We start from the raw sequence: 23,215 nt of genomic DNA, 5'->3' as shown, positions 1-23,215 counted from the left end.
GATGATACTGCCCAGAAAATATTTCAACAAATTACATAGACTAACAAAGAAATAGCCTTGGATATGTGGGTGACATCTGTACTACAGTTTTCTTTTCTCTTACATTGTATTTTTTAATAATTTGATAAGTGCTTCTGAACAAAATTCTCTCTATATCAGACAGAGCAAGAACAAAGCCTGATTTCTAACCATACTTATCCTAAGAAGTTTTGCTTTCTTGCTTGCCATATAATTCAGTTCTCATACAAAATATGGATAAATTGATATACATTTACATAACAAGGTACATTAGCTTTGGAATGTCTCTGATGCTACTTTTTAGGGGTTTTGTAATTTAAATTATTATTCAATCAAGTTAAAAACAACACCGCCGTGAAAAGTCTCATTTTCATAGGTGAGCTATTTCTCTTAGAAATTTTAAACTAGTTGTAGAGTATAAGTTACACTATATCATTTGTGCACTTACAGTATACCATTGCATTCTGTGCTCTTTAAAGGTAGGTCCATTGTTTCAGACACTTAAGTTAAGGTCATGTATTGTATATTCAGAAGGCCATACACTACTATTTGTAAAATGTTCCACACATCATTAATTAGCTAATGTTTGTACAGCACTTTGAAGATGAAAATTGCTATGTAAGTGCTCAGTATTATTATCATGGCTTCAGCAGAATGCAGAGCCATTAGTATTGTAAAGCTGCTGGTCATCCTGATAAGACTACTTGCTGTGAGCAGGTGGTTTAAATACAATGTGCAGGTAATGACTGACCTTTACAATACAATGGACCAGCCACTACCAGAAAGTACAGTGCCTCAGCTAAACAAGGCACAGTTGGCTCCATTCAGGGAAGTATAACTATCCATGAATCCTCAGACACCCTCCTTCTTCCCTGAGTGAAAGGGCTTACCTTATGGTCAATCATTTTAGTGTACAAGTCTCCCTTCTTATATGTGGTCTATACTAGTAACCTTTTCTATTATTTCTGCATAGTAAAAATCCCAATATGAACACATGCAGGACATCGGTTTTAACTATATTTACATCTAATTAATAATTAGTTAATAATCTTTCTTTCCCCCTCATACGTACACTATTAATAAATTACGTTTTTATTCCTCTATAAAATCAATTTTCCTATTGCAAATTTAAATAGCTTCTTGATTCTACTCTCCAGACATAACAATATTCAGATGCACTGAGCTAAGTAGGGTAAAAGGGGAGAAAACATAAAAGAAAAACAAATCAAAGGAAATGGGGAAAAGGTTCAAGAAATTATTCATACTAGAATAGGAATTTGGGTGTGAAAGAACAGTCTGTAGTTAGATGTTAGCTTGTAAGCATACATTTCTCACATTTCTTGATTCAGATCAATTATACATTTTTTTTAATGTGCAGGAATTAAAATAAAAAAAGTATTTCTGTAGGTATACTTAGAAGTGTATCTATATATCTATACCAGATATACATATCCATAGTATATACACATATAGAAAGTCAGAGACTTCACTGTCTTTAGAACTTGTTTTAAATACACTTTTATGCACAAGATTTTCAGTGAAGCTGCAGACTGACTCCTGTGTATTCATTCAACCACATCTACAGCAAACCAGGATGGCATTTATCTTTTATAATGATACAGCGTTTTCTGTCAAAGTAGGGTCACTGAAATGAGTAATAATCCCGCCAATGTCTAAGGTACAACCAGCAGGGTCCAGGTCAACAGGCAAGCAGCCAATAATTTTCCCAACAACACTGAATTTCATCTGCCCGCAGCCTCTATCTACTGATTATACAATCAATACACCTCAGATGAGAAGAGCTAACAACTGACCGGGGCAGATCAATGCTAGCAAATAAGCGCTTCATGACAAAAAGTTTGATAATTACCATTCTGAAGCCGTGTAAATGTTGTTTCTATTGTAACAACATTCATGATGATACTGCTATGATTGCACTGTTATTATAGGTTTAATGTTAGGCAATCAAGCTGCAGTGGTCTAGATATCAACAAACAGCATCAAAAGAAAACATCAAATTGTCCCTATTCTTCATTGTAGCTGAAACATTTTTCTATGTTAGTGGCCCTAAATGAACAATAATAAGTGACAATTTAGTGAAAAACACTATTTTCACAGCTTACAAAAGTCATGCAATATAGATTGATACAAGTATGATTATTTCTAGACTCGCAAGTACAAGGAATACCCACTTGAACCAGAGGATTAAAATAAATTCAGTGCTGTGACCATGGTTTTTCTTTGTTTCACATGCATCAGTTAAGAGGGTTTAATGTAAATTTTCTCCAGAGTCATAATTTTTCAAGCATTAGAGTAGTCCTAAGTATATGCAACTTAGCTTGATTTAATTATGAGCATTTCTAATATTGCACACTTTATTTTTTTAGTCCTGATTGCTAGTTCATTCTCAATGCATTAACATTTAGAAGAACTAGTCATTACAGGTTTTCAATAACTGTGCAGGCTCCTGTAAGCCTCTCAAGGTCTTGCTACACAGAAATGTGAAACAGACATTTGAAACATGGAACACATCATGACTTACTAAAATGGAAGGTTAGGATACTATGACAATCTGAATTTTGAAGCACGTCAGCTGCAGAGTATGTTAAACATCATATTCTTACCTTTAATATTTGCTTTTTAAACCTTACAATAGAACATCTGCATTACTCTAAGATGTTCTCCCAATGATCTAAATGAATGGTTCTTCAGGGAGATTACAGTTACTTTGAACCATAATAATGATATCTAAAAAGATATTTTTGATTTTGGCATTTCATGACTTACACTATTAATCAGCTCTTCCACAAATGCAACCCACAGCTGCAACCAAAAGTCAGTAAGTTACCTGTCTAAAACTTTCACTTCAAATCATTGATGGGCCAAATCTATCATAATCCATGGGGAAATCACCTTCCTATCCGTGTAGATAAGAGATACGAAACAGGTGCAATACAAAAGAGTAAGGACAAACCTAAACCTTTCAGAGTCAGCAATACATGTGTGATTTCCAGCTTGCTCTAAGGCTACTCTAAGATTTCCTTTTCAACATTTCTTGCTTTCTTAGACCTTCTTCTACCTTGCAAGAGATTCAAAGAATTTGATGTATATTAAAATCCTTTCCCTCTCAGATGGGTTCATTTTTATTCAGGGACAATTTTGTTGACTGACAGGTAAGCATTTGGTGCTGAAATTGGACCTGTACAAGAGCTTTGCATTTCATTTGCTCCATTACACCAGTGCATGAATTACTGGGCTTTCACTTTGGCATCTTTCCATTACTTTCAAATATCTGACATGAACGAAATGACTCATCTGACGTTTTGTGTAACAAATTTGTTCCAAAAAAGAATAGAATATTATTATACTATTTTATACATGTGAGTACCACCACCTTCCACCCTAATCTGACCAGAAATTGTATGTGTATAAATAGTAGCTGATATTTGTTAAAAAAAAAAAAAAAAAAAAAAAAAAGACACAGCAGTGACAGCAGTGAAATATATCAAAGAAATATGTCTTAGTTCTAACACTCCTGCCACACTGTTACTTCAGTTTTTGAACCACTTCACTCATGATACTGAATTTCATTTTATTTCTGCTTACTAAACTTTGCTTCACAAAAGTATTTATATGTAGTTTGTACGTTTATGTTGTTGTGTCAACTACAATATTCCTGAGATCACCTCTTTTGATGTAAGCATTCCAGATTACTTGATACACGTAGTTTCTGGCAACAGAGGGTTAATAGTCCTACTTCAGTTGCTCAGTTAGTAGTCCTTTGTTCAGCTGATCAGTACTGTTATACATGTGTGCTTCTTCAAATCTTTTTACCTGCCATTTTCTCTATCTTGATTTTCTCTCTGAAAAAAAAAAGTTAATTTCTCCTAGCACCCATGTAAACATGGACTAGTGTTCATGTTCAATGTACTTATCCCTAGATCTCTACACCAAGAATGACACCCAATTACCAGATTTAACTGGCTTTCTGAAGAGGTGTTTCAATCCCTCCCTAATAGCTACTGTCATCTTAGCACCTTACCTCCAGTTGAAAGAGCAGGAAAGAGAGTTCCTCAGCTTTATGACTCAGTCAGTGCCAGCACAGTTCCCTCATTCCATCAGTGAAAATTCAACTTCTCAGTAACATACTCAGCAACCACCTATCCTGAGCTTAGGATACCAGGTCTTTTTCAGATCTCTCCAATTGACAGTACAATACATTACTGTTGCACTTTTACGTTAATGCTCATAAGATGGGCAAAAAACAAAAACAAAAGGAGTGCTCTAATTTGCTGATAAGAATTCCTAGGAGTAAAATGAATGCAACACAGGAATTTAACAGTCTGACAACTAAATTACAATGTGCAACATAGATATACAAAATTTTATAATAAAACTGTATAACTGAAATATAACATTCAAATTGTATGAACTGTGGTAAAATAACATGAATTGGAATATTAAATACATTATAACCTATTTTTAAAGTGCTAATTCATTCTTCTGCATTATCAAAATACACAATTGTCTTCATAAGTATTTCGTCAATCATTCCCACCATTCAAGCCTCTCCTTTGGCTTCAGATGGAACCATCTGGGTGGCACAGAAAAAGCAGCTACCCCGGGGTTAAGAATGAAGGGCAGATAGGAAACAGTATGAGAGAAAAGGAAATTTTGTCTTTTAAATGTAGTTCCATGTGTTTTATAAAATTAAAAACTAGGCAACTTTCAGACTACAGTGTATTCACACCTGTAGAGATGCCATGCAATAAGTACACAACCACATTATGGGCCTAGCTTAGATGAAAACTGATTTTTAAAGACACTAGATTTTTCTTCTTTTTTCTGCCCTCATGATGACATGCCAAGGCCACTAACTTTGAAGGTTATTCAGGTATCATAATTGTGCATTTGCATACCTTATCATGTGATTTCCTGGGTTCCATGTTTGTTTCTGAGATGAGTAAAACTGTCCCTGTAATGGCTTACTCATAAATTAGTAGTACTGATATTTATTCAACCTTAACTCCAGTTTAACATACCAAAGAAATTCCCAGATAAAATGTATGTTGTGATGTTGTTTTGATTTTGTTTTTGTTTTAATAGTATTACATGAACACTAAATAAGAAACCCAAAGAGAAATTTACCGTGTGATATTTCTAATGATTTCACTATATGTAGTATAAACCTTATGTTATTTTTTTCTTTAATTTAACCTTTAGGGTCAGATTCACTAGTGTTCTTCAGCTGCTTTACCCCACACTGGAGCAACACACAAAGCAGCCATGTAATGGCCATTTTCTACTAACTCCCAACTTCCACATTCCCCTTCATATATGACACACACACCAGTTTCCTCCACTCTCCTGCCCACCACATTTTTCTGCACACACAGCATACACATCCAGTCACCCACACCCTTCATGTTCTCATACATACAGACACCTGGTTTACCCCAGGCTCCTATTCCCAAATTACCCTGCACATCAAACCTTCAAGTTTCCCCTCCTTTCTTCTCTGTTGAGTAGATCTTTAGCAATAGGCAGTTTTTGACATGTAATATTTAGGAGTAATGGATTTTTTGGCATTATTCTTCAAAACAAAGTATTTTCTTCAGGAGTAGCTGAAGAATAATCACCTTATAAGAGCATTCCATGAAGAACTCTCAAAATGTCTGCCATCTCCCACTGGTCACAATTAAACTGGAGCCACAAGTACCCTCAGATAAAAAATGGCTACCATCTCCCATTGTTCCCAATAGTAATGAAGCCAAGTAACACTCAAGGTAGATGATGGTGGTCCTCTATGATCTGAGGATTACCATCTTCCGTCAGCAGTTTGGGTTCATTTTACAAGAGGGCATTTTGCTAAAGGCAGCCCATAGCGTCAGTCAGTGGTTGAGTCCCTACTTTAAGTGCAAAACTCAGATTTAAGTACAGAAACTCGACTCGTGTGTCCATCATTTGATAATGGTTTGTACTAGCTGCCAGTAAACATGTTTCACCTACCAGTGAAAATTAGCTATTTTATTAGAAAACACAGAAATGCCATAAGTAACATGCCATTTTTGGGTCATACCACATGAAAATAAGCAAGATGAACGTAACCAGTGAAATTTTCCACAAACGAAGGAAAAAAATTAACCATGTCTACAAGGTATTTATGTAGGGGTCTCATTGCTTGAAACTGTGATTTGTGAGACATGCACAGAAATCGCAGTAAGAAATATAAATCCTTGTAACTCTCTACTTGCATGGAATAGTGCATTCAATATTTAAATAAATACCTTTGTTTGTTAGAGCCAGCCATTCAATATTTTTAAGGGTTCTGGGGTCCCAACTAATTGACTGCAGTCATTAAAGCAAACTTGCATACGTATTTCCTAATTAAACATAACAGTGAAAATGTATGTTTGCTGGGATATGCATTTCGTAATTAACAGTCCTTTAATTCCTCTATTAAGTTTTAAGTGTGTCAGTATAAGGAGAATTTGTACATAATACAACATTATTAAGGTTTACTAGGTTAAATTAAATAATTAGGATTGGATTTTCAAAAGGAGCCTAAGGGAGTTAGATGCCCAACTGAACTTCTTTAGGTTCTTTTGAAAAGCCCAGCCTTGATTATTAGATGTGCTAGTAAATCAATATATCTCATCATTTCTCAGATATTTAGATTATGGTTTTTATAATATGGCGTGAATCAGCTATTATATTACAGGAGTTTACATTTACAATAGTGTAGAAGATAATGTAAGAAGTATAAATTGCATCTCTCAAGTGTGGTATCAGTTTTAGAAAGCAATGAACATGAACAATGACTGAGAATCAGGGATAATCCCAAATCCATTCCAGACATTTCTCAACTAGAATTGAAAATGGTTTGGTCACAATTTTATACAAGACAAACCATTCTCATCACAAGTTACAGCCAGCTTGCTACTCACCACATTCCATCAGGTGTGTCTCAGGTTTTGAGCTGAAATCTATTCGGTTCTTTTTACAACAGTAACCTAATCCACACGCGGTTTGTCACGGTCTACACAAACCACTAATCACAATATCATTCCTGCCTGTGTTTTTTCCATTCACATCATAGTGGTAGGGGCCTTGCAGAAAACAGAACCACCACTTGTGACTGATCCATGCTTTCTTTCTTTGGCTTGTGAAAGTGAATTGAAAGTATCTAATTGATATAGTCAACCAAATTATGAACAGAAATCTACCATCTGACCCTAGAGCATGCCATAGTCCAACTAATACTTCAGAAGATATAATTCAACTCAACCCAGCATGTAACCTCCCATTCCTGAGCAAGTAAATTGAGAAGCTTGCCAAGGATCACCTCCAACTCCACCTAAATACTGCCAACATCCTGTAGCCCTCTGTGACCTGTCCGTGCCTAGAGTAGCCCACCTAAAAATGCCAAAGTCCGGGCAGGCTGCAAAAAGGAGAGCAGACTCTCCCAAACTGCTGGCTAACACTGCAGTTAAATTCACTAACCAGTCACAAACAGTGCTTCTGATCCCCCACACTGGTTATCAGGAAGTTAAAACAAGAAGTTACACAGCCCCCTCTATTGTATTTCAGTCTCTGGCACCCAATTTGCAACTAGGTCCAGTAAAGAGATAAGTTATTAAAACTCTATTCCTTTTACCAAAAATGTTCTTCTGATCAAGGGACTACACCTTATGAGTCACCCAGAACATGTAAGAACATGCCTATGGACAGGGGATTCTGAGGCTTTTCCAGACCATGTGCTGTGTGGCTGTGTTTGGGACAAGCAACATGGCAAAGGGACATAAAAGGCAGCTGCACCATCTCCACAGCATCTGATATGGTTCACCATGGAACCCAGGCTTCCTACCTCTGAGATGTGACTAGAGATGGCTGTGGTCATTATTCTCAAACCACACTCAGAAAGTCATTATAGTTGCCTAAAAACATTTACCAGTTGCGTACTGTTGGCTTCCACATCTATAGGAAGTTAGCTAGTGACACTGTAAAACTGCATGAACAAAATGTTACCAACCTTCAGGTGACACTAAGATGTTCATTATGTCCAAATCATACAAACAGCACTATTTTTCAGCTATCATATGGCTTGACTGAGATCAGCAACTGGACAAGGAGGACCTAGATAAGTCAAATGGGAGAAAAACTGAAATGCTGAGGATGTGGAAAGAGAAGCACTATAAAGAATGTTGATTTTCACTGTGTCTTGGAACACTGGGGAAGATTCAGAAGACTGAATGAAAGGTAATGTTGGGCCAATATTTTTAAAAGGTAAACAGGATGACCCTGGTAATTATAGAACTGTCAGTCTGACATCAATTCCAGGCAAGATAAGGGAGTAGCTGATAGAGGACTCAATTAATATAGAATTAAAGGACGGTAATATAATTAATGCAATCAACATGGATTTACAGAAAATAGGTCCTGTCAAACTAACCTGATATTTTCTGATAAGATTACATGTTTGGCTGATAAAGGATATAGTGTTGATGTAATATACCTAGACTTCAGTAAGGCATTTGACTTGGTACCTTGTGACATTTTTATTAAGATATTAAAATATAAAATTAAACACGGTACACATTCAGTGGATTAAAGCTAGCTAACTGTCAGGTATCAGAATGTAATTGTAAACGGGGAAACATCATCAAACAGGTGTATTTCTAGTGGAGTCCAGTAGGGATCAGTTCTTGGACCTAACCTATTTAACATTGTTATTAATGAATTGGGAAAAAACATAAAATCACCACTGATAAAGTTTGCAGATGACAGAAAAATTGGAGGAATGGTAAATAATGAAGAGGACAGGTCACTGATATAGAGCGATAAAGATCGCTTGGTAAATTGGGTACAAGCAAAAAATGTGTGTTTTAATATGGCTAAAAGTAAAAGTATACACTAAGGGTATGAACACACTGACGGCGGCGAATTTGTCACTGTCAGATCAATCTATCCAGATCGATTGAGCAGAAGTGAAGACCCACTCAATTGATCTGGAAGTCGATTCAATTAAACCACCTCCTCAAAAGGTGTAGCGCTGCGTCAATGGGAACACATTTCCCGTTGTGCAGCACAGTGGAGTTGGAGCACTAAAGGGAAGTTACAAAGTTGACGGGAGTTACGCAATCAACTCTGCGTAGCTTGCATAACTCCCGTCAACTGCTCCTGAATTTCCAGGTAAATGTAGACTAGGCCCTAGGAACAAAGAATGTTGGTCATTCTTACAGGATGGGGAACTCTTTCCTGGGAAGTAGTGACTCTGAAAAACATTTTGGAGTCATGGTGGATAATCAGCTGAATATGAGCTCCCTGTGCAACGCTATGAACAAAAGATCAAATGCAATCCTTGGATGGAGAAACGGGAATCTTGAGTAGGAGCAGAGATTATTTTACCTGTATATTTAGTACTAGTACAGTCCCTGCTGGAATACTGTATCCAGTTCTGGTAGCCGCAATTCAAGGAGGATGTTGATAAATTGGAGGGGGTTCAGAGAAGAGCCATGAGAGTGATTAAAGGGATTAGAAAACACGCCTTATATTGACAGACTCAAGGAGCTCGATCTATTTAGTGTAACCAAGATAAGATTATGACATTCCAGGGTGCAATCAAGACCAATTGTAGTTGTAGACAGGGTCCTCAGAAAGCAAGAGAGGAAAGCAAGGAGACAAGGAAAATCTGCATTTCAGCAGAGGTAAGAAGAAACAGCATGCAACCTCTTTCACTACCAAACCCCATCCTCACAGTTGGAAAGAACTTTATCTAGGGATAGTCCTCAGGAAAATGTATTTCAAAGGGTAACTGAACTATAATAGGGAGGGGCAAAAACAAAGTAGTAAGTGATCTTAAAAACACAAAAACTAGGGGTCACCAAAGGAAATTAATAGGTAGGTTTAAAATAAACAAAAAGAGGTATTTTTTCACACAACGCAGTCAACCTGTGGAACAGTTTGCCAGAGGATGCCAGACTATAACAGGGTCCAAAAAGGAATTAGATAAGTTCATGAAGCATAGGTCCGTCAATGGCTATTAGTCAGGATAGACAGAGATTGCTGTTTTCCAGAGACTGAGAATGGCCGATGGATGGATCACTGGATGATTACCTGTTCTATTCATTCCCTCTGAAGTACCTGGCATTGGCTGCTGTCAGAAGACAGGATATTGGGCTAGATGGACCATTGGTCTGACCCAGAATGGCCATTCTTATGATCTCTCCATATTAATCTCTCTCTTCATATATGAGGACAAAAGAAACAGCCCTTGGACTTTGGAAACAGATCCTGGCCTTGGAGTTTGGTGAACAGTGTTGCCGGAAACATGACAGTGATTATAGTGATTGAACCAAGTCTAGTTTGTAAAGTTTAGAAAGTATTTTATCTTTATTTCTCTTGCAACAATTTCTGACTTTAATGCCTTATATTTATACTCATTTAAAATCCCTTTGTAGTTAAATAAAATTGTTTAATTCTTTAATTAAAACTAATCTAGTGTTTGGGTAACTTCATTTAAGTAGCAGACTATTGTATGTTGAACCCCTTAGCATTGCAATGGACCTAATATAGATAGACTGTCCAGAAGAGGACTGGACAGTACAAAACATGTTTTTTGTGGAAAATCGGGGACTGGGAGTGTGTTGGGATCACCCTGCAAGTAATAACCAAGGCTGATGGAAGCCAAAGTGTGGCTGGTGTTTGCTAACAAGTTGTTGGGGTCAGAGTTGCTGGACCAGGGCTGTGGCTATCCACAGACTCTCAGGGTGTAACTTGCATGCTGTTTGTAGCGAGCTACAGCAGCAAAGCATTGTGAAGCACCCCTGATTGTTTCACAATGGTAAACACACATTCCTTTGTTTAAGACCTGCTTGACCAGTCTTGCCTAATCAGGACTACATGGATTTGAACATGTGCTACCATCGTCATTTAGAGGTAATGCATAACTTTACATATAACATTCCTACATACATTTCATCAAGATATTATTGACCAGTGATTTATTAGTTTTCAAATGATACCTCACAAAACATATTTTGTACAAAGATTATTACAATGGTGTGTAGGGTGTGACTACACGGGTGTATTCAGTCACAAAGATTAAGGCATGACTTGATTACAGTCTATAAGTACCTACCTGGGGTACAAATATTTAATAATGGGCTTTTAAATCTAGCAGACAAAGATAAACACAGTCAAATGGCTGGAAATTGAAGTTTGACAAATTCAGACTGGAAATAAGGTCTACATTTTTAACAGTAAGAGTAAGTAACCATTAGAACAATTTACCAAGGGTCATGGTGGATTCTTCATCACTAACCTTTTTTTAAAATCAAGATTACATGTTTTCTAAAAGATACGCTCTATGAATTATTTTGGGGAAGTTCTGTGACGTGTGCTACACAGGAGGTTTAACTGGATGATCAGAATGGTCCCTTCTGGCCTTGGAATCTATGAAGAACTCACCAAATCCATTAATCACCTTGTAGTAAGGAAGCCTGCCCTCAAATCATTTAGACAGAACACTCAGGCTGCTGACTTCTAGCCTCTTCACTGCTCCCGCCTACCCAAATAGCCATAACTGTGACAAATCCCCTTTTCTGTCTTGAAATGACAATAAGACTATCCCCTTTCCTATCAGATTCAGACTCAAACATGGTGACACACACATTCATGGCCTCCACACTAAAGTGTAATTCTTTGTACTCAAGAATGAAATTACCAGCCTCTAAAAAGATCCAACTTATTTTGTGAGGCACAGATACCACAGTGACTGAGACTGAATAAGAACCTAGATTCAGGGCCGTCTTTACGGGTGGGCGATGTGGGCAATTGCCTAGGGCACTGTGGTCAGGGGTCATCCTGGTCAAGAGGCAAGGAGCAGGTCAGGCCTGGGGCGCGAGACCATGGAAGGGAGCTTGAGGCAATGGAAGGGGAGGCAGCAGGGCCAGGAGGCGATGTGGGGAGGAACCGGTGTCCAGGGGTCAATTAGGGGGAGGGGAGGAAAGCCCAGGGAGGCAGCAAAGGCAATGGGAGGGGGATGGATGGGAAAGCAGTTGGGGGGGTCTGGGGTGCCAAAATACAAGTTTGCCCAAGGTGCCATTTTCCCTAAGGCCAGCCCTGCCTAGATTGATAGACATGTGAATATACCCATTGTTCTTCATGGGCCTTTTTTTAGTGTAGACAGTAGAGTGTGTAAAGACTGCTGTCAGTGGACACCCGAATTTATTTTATATATATATTTGCATTTCTTGTTTTCTTATTCTTTTTGTGTATGCCTTATTTTTCTTGAAGCATAAAACCAAAGAAAGTCATCTATTCCACAGCTCAATGTTTATATACTATAGATACAAGAATGAGAAATTATTGTACAGTGGTTTCATTTTAGTTTCATTTTATGTATTCTGGCCATTTTAATTAACTGCAATTTGTTTTTTATAGATCTGCAGAAATGCCAAATAGAAAGATTTCAAAAATACATAAAGAAACACAAATCTTCTCAAGAAAAGAGCAAATGCTTTACATATTAAAACTGTGCTTGAGTGAAACAAAATATTCAGTATATGAATTTAACACACTTAATTATAAATCTTGCCTGTGATGAACACAGTCAGAGTATAGTTCAACTATCCCAGCATGGCTAAAAACATATTCCTTCTTCACATCTGCTTCTACCTGAAGAAAACCTTGTTAAAGAGGATACCTTTAGGTGTAAATCAAATGACAGTTCTACATGATTATGCAAATCCACCTTCATAGTCATTCAGATTGTATCTGCTAAGTACCTTTACATATGTAAGAGAGACTAATGATTTTAAATCTCAAAACTGGTCTTCAGGTCAGCACAGTATGGTCATTCCAATGAGGTCAGGTAACAAAAGGAGGATAGAACTAAAGTCTTAACCTTTTATGCTCTGAAGCCTAAAGTCCTTGGCAGCTGTAGGAGCTAAGAGCTACTGAGCCTGACAGAGTCTAATGATTTCCACAAAAAACAAACTCCAAAATGAATATATAGAGCTGGAAACACAGGCCCGCCCCAAACTCAAACTAACCATTGCATAGCCTCTGTATTTGGGCCCAATCCTGCAAATACTTGGTGATGCGAGAAACTTTATGCACTGAGCTGCCCACGGAATCCAGTGGGACTATTCATGTTAGTAATATTATTCACAGACACAGATGTTCGCAGGATCGGGCTCTTATTTTGTAACTTTAAACTTTGTTCAGCCATCTTTAATTAATTGTTCCAACTGATGATTTTTCAGCTTTTTTTCCCCTCAGAAAGGTTAATGCTTCACATATTTGGCCTTTACTAAAAAAATGTGAATAAAGAGGGCCTTTTCAGCTTTACTAGAAAAAAACAAACATATAATTCTAAGACAAAAATCCTGATGTGGAGAATGTAAGTTTTCAAAACAGCCTGTGACCTATAACAAATAGGTACACTTTTATATTTGTAATGTGAGCTGCATTCAAATTCAAATGTTAGAACATTTCATCTAATTGTCAAACTTCACTTGAGCTGTATGTTCTTGGAGGCTTTTTTAATGACTAGGTCTTCTTTCACATAGTACAAAACAAGCATTCAAACACTTTAATCAGAAAATCAGAAGGAATCATATAGAAATCAGAAAACATTCTGTGGTCAGGTGTTAGCAGCTTTACTTCCATGCAAAGAGTCAATTTATTTCTCTTATGTAAATTAAAGATTACTTGCACTATGATGGGACACAGATAGTAGTTTTTCATAAACCCTTTTAATCTATTATTTGAAAGTATTCAGTGACTATACTTCTCTAAAAGGCTTATTGTTGCCAAAGGAAGAGGCATTTCATCATAGTTTTTTTTCATAAATCATTTGCACAGAAGATTTTCTCATCTCTAATTTTCCTGTAACATGTCTGATCATGACTGCCGTGTATTTCTCTATCTGGCACACTGGGATTTTATTCATTTAACAGGATTATTCATTAATCAGGTATTTATCAATCAGGGTTTTTCAGAATTCAATGAGACTGGTGCAGAGTACATTTGTTCCATTTTAACAGGATTATTTTAATATCAGGTATTTGTTTAAGTGGACTTCATTGTATTTGGAAAGAAAACATTACTTATAAGGTGGATATTTTTTCCTAAATACACTTACGTTGACTTCTACTAAATACCCGATATGGGAGTAATCCAGTTTAAAAAAGAATAAATTACCCATGCAGCAACTCTGTGGGTCCCGAATTTACAGTAAAATCCATCAAAATTAATACTTGATAAAGGAATAATCCTGGTAGCAGAATAAAATACCCATGTACCAAATGGTGACCTTTAATAAAAGGTAAAATGACATGCCCACAACCACCACCCTGCCGAGCGCAAACAAAAGCCATCAAGTATTTGCTAGCTTGCGATTGCTACAAACTAGAACATTTTATTATAATTTATTCTGTGGCAGGACACTGAGCTAAATTTTGCCTCACTTCCACCCATGAAACCTCATCATTGGTAACTCTGAGGTCTTACAGGAGTAAGTGGGCAGAATTTGGTTCTATATTTGCACAGTATAGAGACAATAGGAAAAAATGTATCATTCTCCATTACCTTTACAAAAGGCATAAGAAAGTTTACAGAAGCAAAGGGTTTAATAAAAGTTATGGAAAAACATATGCTAAGTATAAAGTGATAGAAATTTGGGGGAAAATTCTCTCCCAACACTCAGTCCAAGTAACTGCGTGGTGGAAATCTTAAGGAATCAGTCTCCTACAGCTCTGAAAGGCAGAAGCCCCTACTGGCTGGAATAGCTACCATGGCCCTATTTCCCCATTCCCCTACCTCATCCTTTACAGGGGAAGTGGAAGGTCCAGATGATCTGGTAAGGGCTTGATCCTATGTGCCCTGAAGTTAATGGCAAAGCTTCCTTTGATTTTAATGGTGCAGAATCAAGGCCTAATTCTCACCTTCTTTTCCCTGGCCCACACTGCCCCACTTCCAACTTCCCTGTGTGTGACCTCGTGAGAATCCCCATGGAGCTGAGATCCTGAAGGTCCAGACCGCTGACCTGAGGGTCCTTGGGCTGGAATCCAGAGAAGAGGGAAAACCCAGGTTCCCCTACCAGCCACTGGGCAAGTGGCACATAGGCAGCGAGTGGGAGGACTGTCTAGGACTATTGAGGAGCTAACCCTCCACCGGAAGGTGGGAACATGGACAGTGACACAGCCGGAGGGCCAAGCCATGAAGAGGATGCTGCAGTTCCTGAGACTGCAAGAGGAGCTGCAGGTGGACAGAGTAATGGTGCGCAAACTGCAGACAATGGAGTCATCGGCCTCGAGTTAATCCCCAAAATGACCAACAGGAGGCACCAGTCCAGCAGTGACCGATGTGCCTTGTGATACACCTCCATTCAGAAAATCAACTGCTAGCTCCACATGGCTTCATGGATATAGGAACCAGTAGTTTAAAAAAAAAAAAAAAATTAGTCTTTACCAAAGGTCTAACTGAACTTATTTGATTTTTTTTAAGTGAAACAAAAGCCCTCACATACTTCTGGTGTTTATTTGTAATACAATAATGTTACCATGTGGATTTCTCTAAAATTTTGGAATTGTGCCAAAGAAACAATAGTTCCTTTTCTTTAGGAATAAGACCCATATGTTAAAAATCATTTAGTAATTCTATTAGGCTTACTGCTTCAACATGCTAAGAGGATACATACAAAATTATATTACTGCTCCTTATGATAAGGGCATCACATCTTATTTCATACTAATATAGTACCATTTACTGTGGTGTGAAGATCTGCCAATCCTGTAATGGTTACATGTGGATTACAATACTACAAATGCTTTTTGCAAATGTTTATTTTTATTTCTTCCTCCACAACCGGACGGATGGCAGAACAATGGCCCCACCTCCTCCCTGCCAATTGGGGCCTCATTCACCCCCAGGGGAGCAGGGTTGAAGCAGTCTCTGCAGTCCCTTGGAAAGAGACTTAAATCTAGGTGTGAAATAAGGAAACAAATGGGGCATCAAAGTTGGCTAAGGTGGCTGGATGAAAGGAGTAAGTACAGTATAGACAAGATGAGAGAAAATACTGTAGTCAGCAAAAATCACAGGTTCAGCTTTGTTAACCCAGAAGCTCTCTGCAGACCTTTATGGCACAGCAGCTGGATAGCCTAAACATGAATGAGGAATTAAAATTCCCTCTCTCAAATCTTCTTAGATCTTCAGGATTAGCATATACCTCTTACAACAACTGCAGGGCAAGAAGAGCAGCAACTGCTGTATGCCTCCACACGGGAACTCACTCACATGGATGACATACTAATAACAGAACTTAGCATGCACTAAGGGAATAGAGACTGATCAACATAGGGCAGTGTCTTCTGTGGCTGAATGACAACAACACTACAATTGATCACCCTAAAAGACAGGACACAGTTTTCCTTTCACGCTTGTCAGAGCTCTGCTAACAGGTATTTTAATGTACTGTCTCACAATGTGTGCGTATCACTGTACCTATCTAATCTGATCCATGGCTAAGCTATTTTCTGTGCTTTTTCCTTCATATGCTTCCCATATAAATGAAACATAAGGGAAGGAAGGTCTCTCATGCAAAACTTAATTATGCGAAGTGTCTTTTTTATGTTTTTTGCTATCACTTAGACAAAGGAGAACAATCAAATCCATTATACCTAAGGAAGTTTCAGGAAATAGTTTTTCAGCTGGTTTCCCATTTGTCAGGGCAAGTGCTTTCATTTTGGATTGAATAACCTGGAGTCCACTGTAATGTAAACAGTAGTCATCATTAAAAAAGTCACTATTTACAAAAATACACTGGTAACTATAGTTACTTCCTTTTTTATTTATATGGAAAAATGCACTATTTCAGACACCAGTGAGCCGGATGGATCCATCCATTGCAAAGAGCATTCATGGACAGATTTTCACAGGCAAGCATAGAAGCAGAAGGGCAGAGAAAGAATGTCACTTGTGTGGCACTGTCCCACATGGACAGTTCTCCACTAAGGCTAAATAAGCAGGAGAAGACACGGCAGAGGTGGGGGAATAAGTGTACCATTCCCCATTATGAATGCTATGAGCAATCTGTCAAAAAGTTCATGCAATCTGATACCTTAGGAGGACGGATTCCAAGGGCAGAGACCAGTTGCTGTGCTGAGAGGACAATGAGGGAGAGATAGTAGGAGCCTTAGGCATAATGTCCAAAAACAGAACCTCCATGTAGATGGACTCTAACCTTCAGCAGATATTCATAGATTAGCAAAATTGTAGGGTATGTAGGATCTGGGAAAAGGACAAACCTGCCTCCAGCCAGAATAATCTCCATGAAACTCGGTGAAGGAAACTTCATGGACTTTTCATCACCTTGGACCCTGAAAGGGGACTTGGACAATCTGGTCCACTGTATGCTAAGAGTTGATAAATACTGACCTTTAATGCTAACCATTTTGTGTTCCATTGCAATTACCTCATAAGATCATAAGAACATATGAACATAAGAATGGCCATACAGGATCAGACCAATGGTCTATCTGGCCCAGTATTCTGTCTTCTGACAGTGGCCAATGCCAGATGCTTCAAAGGGAATGAACACAATAGAGCAATCATCAAGTGATCCATTCCCTGTCATCCAGTGCCAGCATTTGGCAGTCAGAGGCTTTCAGACACCCAGAGCAGGGAGTTGCATCCCTGATCATCTTGACTAACATCCATTCATGGACCTATCCTCCATGAATGTATCTAATAATCTTTTTTAATCCAGTTAAAGTTTTGGCCTTCACACTATCCCCTAACAATGAGTTCCACAGGCTGCCTGTGTTTTGTAAAAAAAGTACTTCCTTTTGTTTGTTTTAAATTTGCTGTCTATTAATTTCATTAGGTTCTTGTGTTACGAGAAGGAGTAAATAATACTTCCTTATTCACTTTCTCCACACCATTCATAATTTTATAGACCTTTATCATATTCCCCCCTTAGTTGTCTCTTTTCCAAGCTAAACTGTCCCAGTCTTTTCAGCATTAGGGCAGCTCTTCATTCAGATATTGTTTGGCATCCACTAGCCTATTTTCTATTAAGGGGGGGGGCCTACTGCCATCTTAACATTTGGGTTCAAGTGTTGGTAGGTAAGGGATGAAAAACAAATCCTATGGATTTACTGAGTGTAGGATTCCTTGAAAGGAATTTTCAAATAGCTGTTTTGACCTTTTACATAATAATGAATGGAATATGCCATTTTCCCTCAGAAATGAAATACATGGTTTTGGGTTTTCTTTTACAAATTGCATAAGAAATTTGGGGTAATGAGATAGAGTGTGTCAATAATATTCCAGAAGCTTGGATTAGTGTTAGAATGGAGCTTGTACTTGACTGTCTTAAAAAAGACCCAAAGAAATAAACTATAAATGAGTGCACATAACTGACCACTGATATCTAGGTCAAAAGGTTAAGGAAACGTTTTCTGTGATCTTAATCAGGATGACTGTGAAACATTGTTACTGGACACATATTACTTCACAGACTATATAACTCAGCACTAGGATCTGATATCTCATCGACTAGCTACATGACCTTCAGTAAATGACAGTCTATCTGTGCTTTCATTTTCCATTTGTAAAATGAGGATAATAATGCATACTTAAGATGGACATTATGATATTTAATTACTTTCACTACCAATGCACATTAGATCCTGATCAAAACATTAAAACTGTAAAAGCTTTTAAGGACATAATTTTTATCCAAGTTTACTAGTTTGTACACTGGTACAAAGGTGTATATATTTAACATGGATTATTATAAAGTTAAGGAGCATATTTAATATAATTTAACAGAGCTAGTGCCCAGAGTATCAGCACAGTATACTTTGTGTACTAATTTAAAACTAATTTATATAAATATTTTAAATAATTTTTTAAATTATTGGAGAAACAGTTACATTGAATATTAATGTGGCATTAATGTAGGTTATGTAAAATATGTTTTCCTTATGCTAAAATTAGAAGCTATATTTTTTTAATAAAGTACAAATTATTCCTTTTTTGGTGAAGAGTCCTTTTCAGTCATTTTTATTTTTATATTGCTGATTATGACTTATTTATGCACTACACAGAACAATAACTGCACTATCAGGGGAATGGACTTGATGATACAGATTAATATGTCTTTTTCACCTCTAATGTCTCTATTAACATTTCTGTATCATTTTAGAACTGAAGTGTGACATTCCAGCAGATATTCTATATAGTAGGGCAACATCTCACATACAGAGATAAAAAGAAAAAAGAGACAAAGCCTCTACGAACCTTGCCATTCATCTATGTAGTGATCCTTGGCCACGAAATACAATTCTGATGAGGTATTTGTAACTTTCAAGAAATCTAATCATGTAATACTCTGAACAAAAGCAAGATATATCTCAAAGTCAATGGGTAATGCTGTATACAATGTAGACCTTTCCAGAGGGTTAGATTTTTGGATAGGTTTTTGAGAAGTCAGTTATGGGTAGTTTAGCCTCATGTCACAGACGTTCCAGTTACTAGAGAAAGCCTGACATGGGGATTTATGTGCTACCTACCTATGTAACCTTCTGGGTCACTCAGTCAGCTGAGTGTCATATGTCAATGCTGTACTGGTCAATTACAGGCACTTGAGTATAGTGTCTGCCACTTGCTGAAAATTACGGACTTTTCAAACAAAGACTTCTGTATGTCATGCCGTTCAGAACTGTAGCATATGTCTAACATTTCCATTCCATGGAAATTGGAACACACAAGGAGATTCTTTCTTTGCTAACAGTTCCTGACAAGTTAGCATTTTGGTTTAACACCACAAGAAACATGTACAATATTATACTAAATAAAGTTTAATTGGAATATTTTTTTTTCATTAAAGGTATTCAAAGGAATAATTAAATCAAATAAAGTTAAGGCACTGACTGAAATACCCAGAGCAACTAAATGAGGATTGTCATATACTTAAAACATATAGATAATTTTAATTATTTCTCATTTTACAGCACCCAAAGCATGCTAGGCATCTCGTAGTGCTTGAAATCACTTCTTTCTCCAACTACTGACACATCTCCTTTCTCTTTCAACTCTAAGCTCACTGAAACCATTGTCTATAATCACTGCTTGCAGTTTCTTCTACTCCAGTTCCATCCTTGACTCTCCAGTCTGGCTTCAGCCTCCGTGCACTCCACTTAAATGGCTCTCACCAAAGTTTCTAATGACTTCCTCCTACCGAAGCTCAGAACCAGCACTCCATCCCCATCCTCCTCAAGCTGTCAGCCACTTGTTACACCATTGATTATGCTCCCCTTTTTCAAATCTTGTCCACCAAAGGCTTTCATGACCCAGTCATCTCTTGGTTCTCTTCCTACCATTCTAACTGCTCCTACAGCATATCATTCAGAGGATCCTCTTCATCCCCTCTCTAACTTCCTGTGTGGGTCACACTGGGCTCCATCTTTGGTGCCTCCACTTGTCCTCTATCTCTTGTCTCTGGGTTGTCTCATTCACTAACACAAGCTCAGCTATCAGCTGTGTTCTGATGACTCAGATCTACCTCTTCACTCCAGATCTGTCTCCTCCTGTCCAAACTAAAATCTGAGCCTGTCTCTCTGACATCTCCTCGTGCATGTCCAGCTTTCAGATTAAGTACAGCATGGCCAAAAAAGAGCTGTTTATCTCTTCTCTCAAGTTCTCCCCTCACGCCTCACAAGCCACCGCGAACAATATTATCATCTTCCCCATCACTTATGCTGAGAACCTGGACATCACCTTCAACTGAACCTTCTCTCTTGATTGTCACATTCAAGATGTGTCTAAATCTTGCCAGTTCTTCCTGAACAATGTCTCTCTAGCCTCACAATGTCACATATCATGTGGGCAACATGTACTAACCACATAAATGTTCCTTATTTTTCAAGAATGAAATTCACAGTGGTGCACAGGGTCTGTACAAAGATAATTGAACTGAATAACCCCATATCCAGTGCTTACATGTTACATAAGAGCTTCTGTATGCCCTCTGCACTAGTGTAAATTTCACCTGAACAGATTATTGTCTTCTCAAGTTGATATGAATGCAACCTCTCAAGAGCACATCAACACAAAGTGAAAACAATACAATACAATATAATAAAGGTAATCAAAAAATCACAATATGAATTATAATGTGAGGAAAGGCAAAAACGAAGAGAGTTCAATTAAGTCGATGAATAGGCCATCGTAAGGTAAAACGAATGTAAGAAAGGATGCAAAAAAAGGAAAAATAAAATGACCACTAAATGCAAATAATGGAGACATTATTGGCCAAAATTCTCAGTCAGCTTTCACTTGGTTCTCATTCAGACAAACTCTCACCAAATCAATGGGAATATGTCACAGTAAATGCTAAGTGAATAATTAGTATACAATCATTTATTTAAATACTTCTGCATCTTTTTTTGTTCACTGCCATTTTACTATATTTCATTCTCAATCAAATAAAATTTTACTATATTTCATTCTCAATCAAATAAAATCAGTGTTAAGACATAGAAATATTTGTGGGTTTGTTGTGATCACTTTCTTTCATCTGCTCATATCAGTTTTGGAACTAAAAAAAATCTATGATGATATTGTGATTGTTATTATTGGTTCACACAGTACATAGGGCACACTATCCCGGTCAACCAGCCAACTAAAATCCTGTTAATTAGTTATTTGTTTTAACAAAAAATCAGAACCACTCTTGGACAGAAAGAAAACCCCAAGTAGGTAAGAAACCAAAAGAATATTTTCATTAAATGTGACTAGTCAAATGACAAGTGACTAAGAGGGTCTTGAGGTCAAAACTTCTATTACCTAGGAACATTGAATGCAATTGCTTCAAGATTTTTCATACATCTAACAAATATTCTACCAGCTATAAGGTCAAGGTTAAATTTGACTTTGATATGAGAGGCACAAAGTACACTCAACTATTGTGATAATAAAATGAAGAAGGCACTACAATCAAAGGTCAAGATTCAGGGTTGTTTGTTTTTTTTCCCCCTTCAAGTTAAAAATTGCCCCATCCACTCCACATTTCCTGTGCAACAGAATGAGTGCAATATTTGCAAGACGTTCTGCTTAAAAAAAAAAAAATCATATGGAGCCATGCATTGGCCCCAGCTCAAATTTGACTTTGACTACAGAATTCATGAGTATATAGATCCCTTTTGGTATTATGTAATAAAACAGTAAGTATCGTAGCTATAAAACAATATATATATAGTTCATATGCTACCATATAGCAACATGTAGCCAGATTTCACCACCCTTATTCATGCTGAGTAGTACCTAACTCTGAGCAATTCCACTGAAATTGAATTTCTTGAGAAGCAAGGTACTACCCAATCTGAGTTAGGGTTTTTCTACAATGAAAAGTAAGACAAATAAACTAAAGTTTTAAATTTAAAGTGCATTGGCATTAGCTAAGGTTTATTAAACCCCTGTGTGGACACTATTACTCAGAAGTAATGTGGCTTCAGTTCATTAGCTGAAGCAAACTAAGGCCCCCCTTACTTCTGAATGACAGCGTCCACACAAGGGATAAAAGCGCTTTCTCGAAGGGCTTGTCTACACAGAACAGCAATCTGCACTAAAGGAGTATGATTTCTAAAGTACACCAAGATGTTGTGCACTATGTGGACAATATAGACCATGCTGGTGAAAACTAAAAGTTCCCCCATTAACTGCACTAGGTAACTTCTAGTTCATGCCAGCAAGATCTTCAAGGGTCAGTCAGTGCACAATACATTGATGTGCTTTAGAAATAACCCCTCTCTACTGTGCAGTGCCACATCACATAGACAAGACAAATGCACTTTAAAATCACACAGTTAGTTAATTCACCTTAACTTCCCATGTAGACAAGCCTTTAATGTGGCATATTTAGGCCCATAATGTTCAACAATTCTTCAGTGGGAGCTCAAATTATAGTATTTGATGGCACAGGAAATGCTATTAACAGGAATTAGGGTATGTTTGCGTTTGAAGAGTGAACAATAAAGCATGGTGGATTATGCGTCATGGTTTCTGTCTTTCCTTACAATAAACATCACATGGGTGTCACAAAGTAGGCAATGAACTTGTGAACATAAAAAAGAGAAGTATGCTTGTATTGAAAAGCATCATGTCCCACACATTACAGTTATTGTAT

The 23,215-nt window shown here is 37.5% G+C and overlaps 1 protein-coding gene across 1 annotated transcript in view; it reads right to left on the bottom strand.

Annotated features, from left to right (window-relative positions):
- The window catches only part of CAMKMT (calmodulin-lysine N-methyltransferase), a 335,286-nt gene that overhangs the window by 146,209 nt on the left and 165,862 nt on the right, over positions 1-23,215 (bottom strand). The window lies entirely within an intron of this gene.

The sequence above is a fragment of the Emydura macquarii genome, unplaced genomic scaffold (genome assembly GCF_026122565.2).
Source record: "Emydura macquarii macquarii isolate MOO-44397 ecotype Brisbane River unplaced genomic scaffold, CSIRO-AGI_Emac_v2 contig_2676, whole genome shotgun sequence".
Taxonomy (NCBI): Eukaryota; Metazoa; Chordata; order Testudines; family Chelidae; genus Emydura; species Emydura macquarii.
Note: the sequence above shows the minus strand (reverse complement) of the source record. Positions and strands in the feature narration are given on the sequence as shown.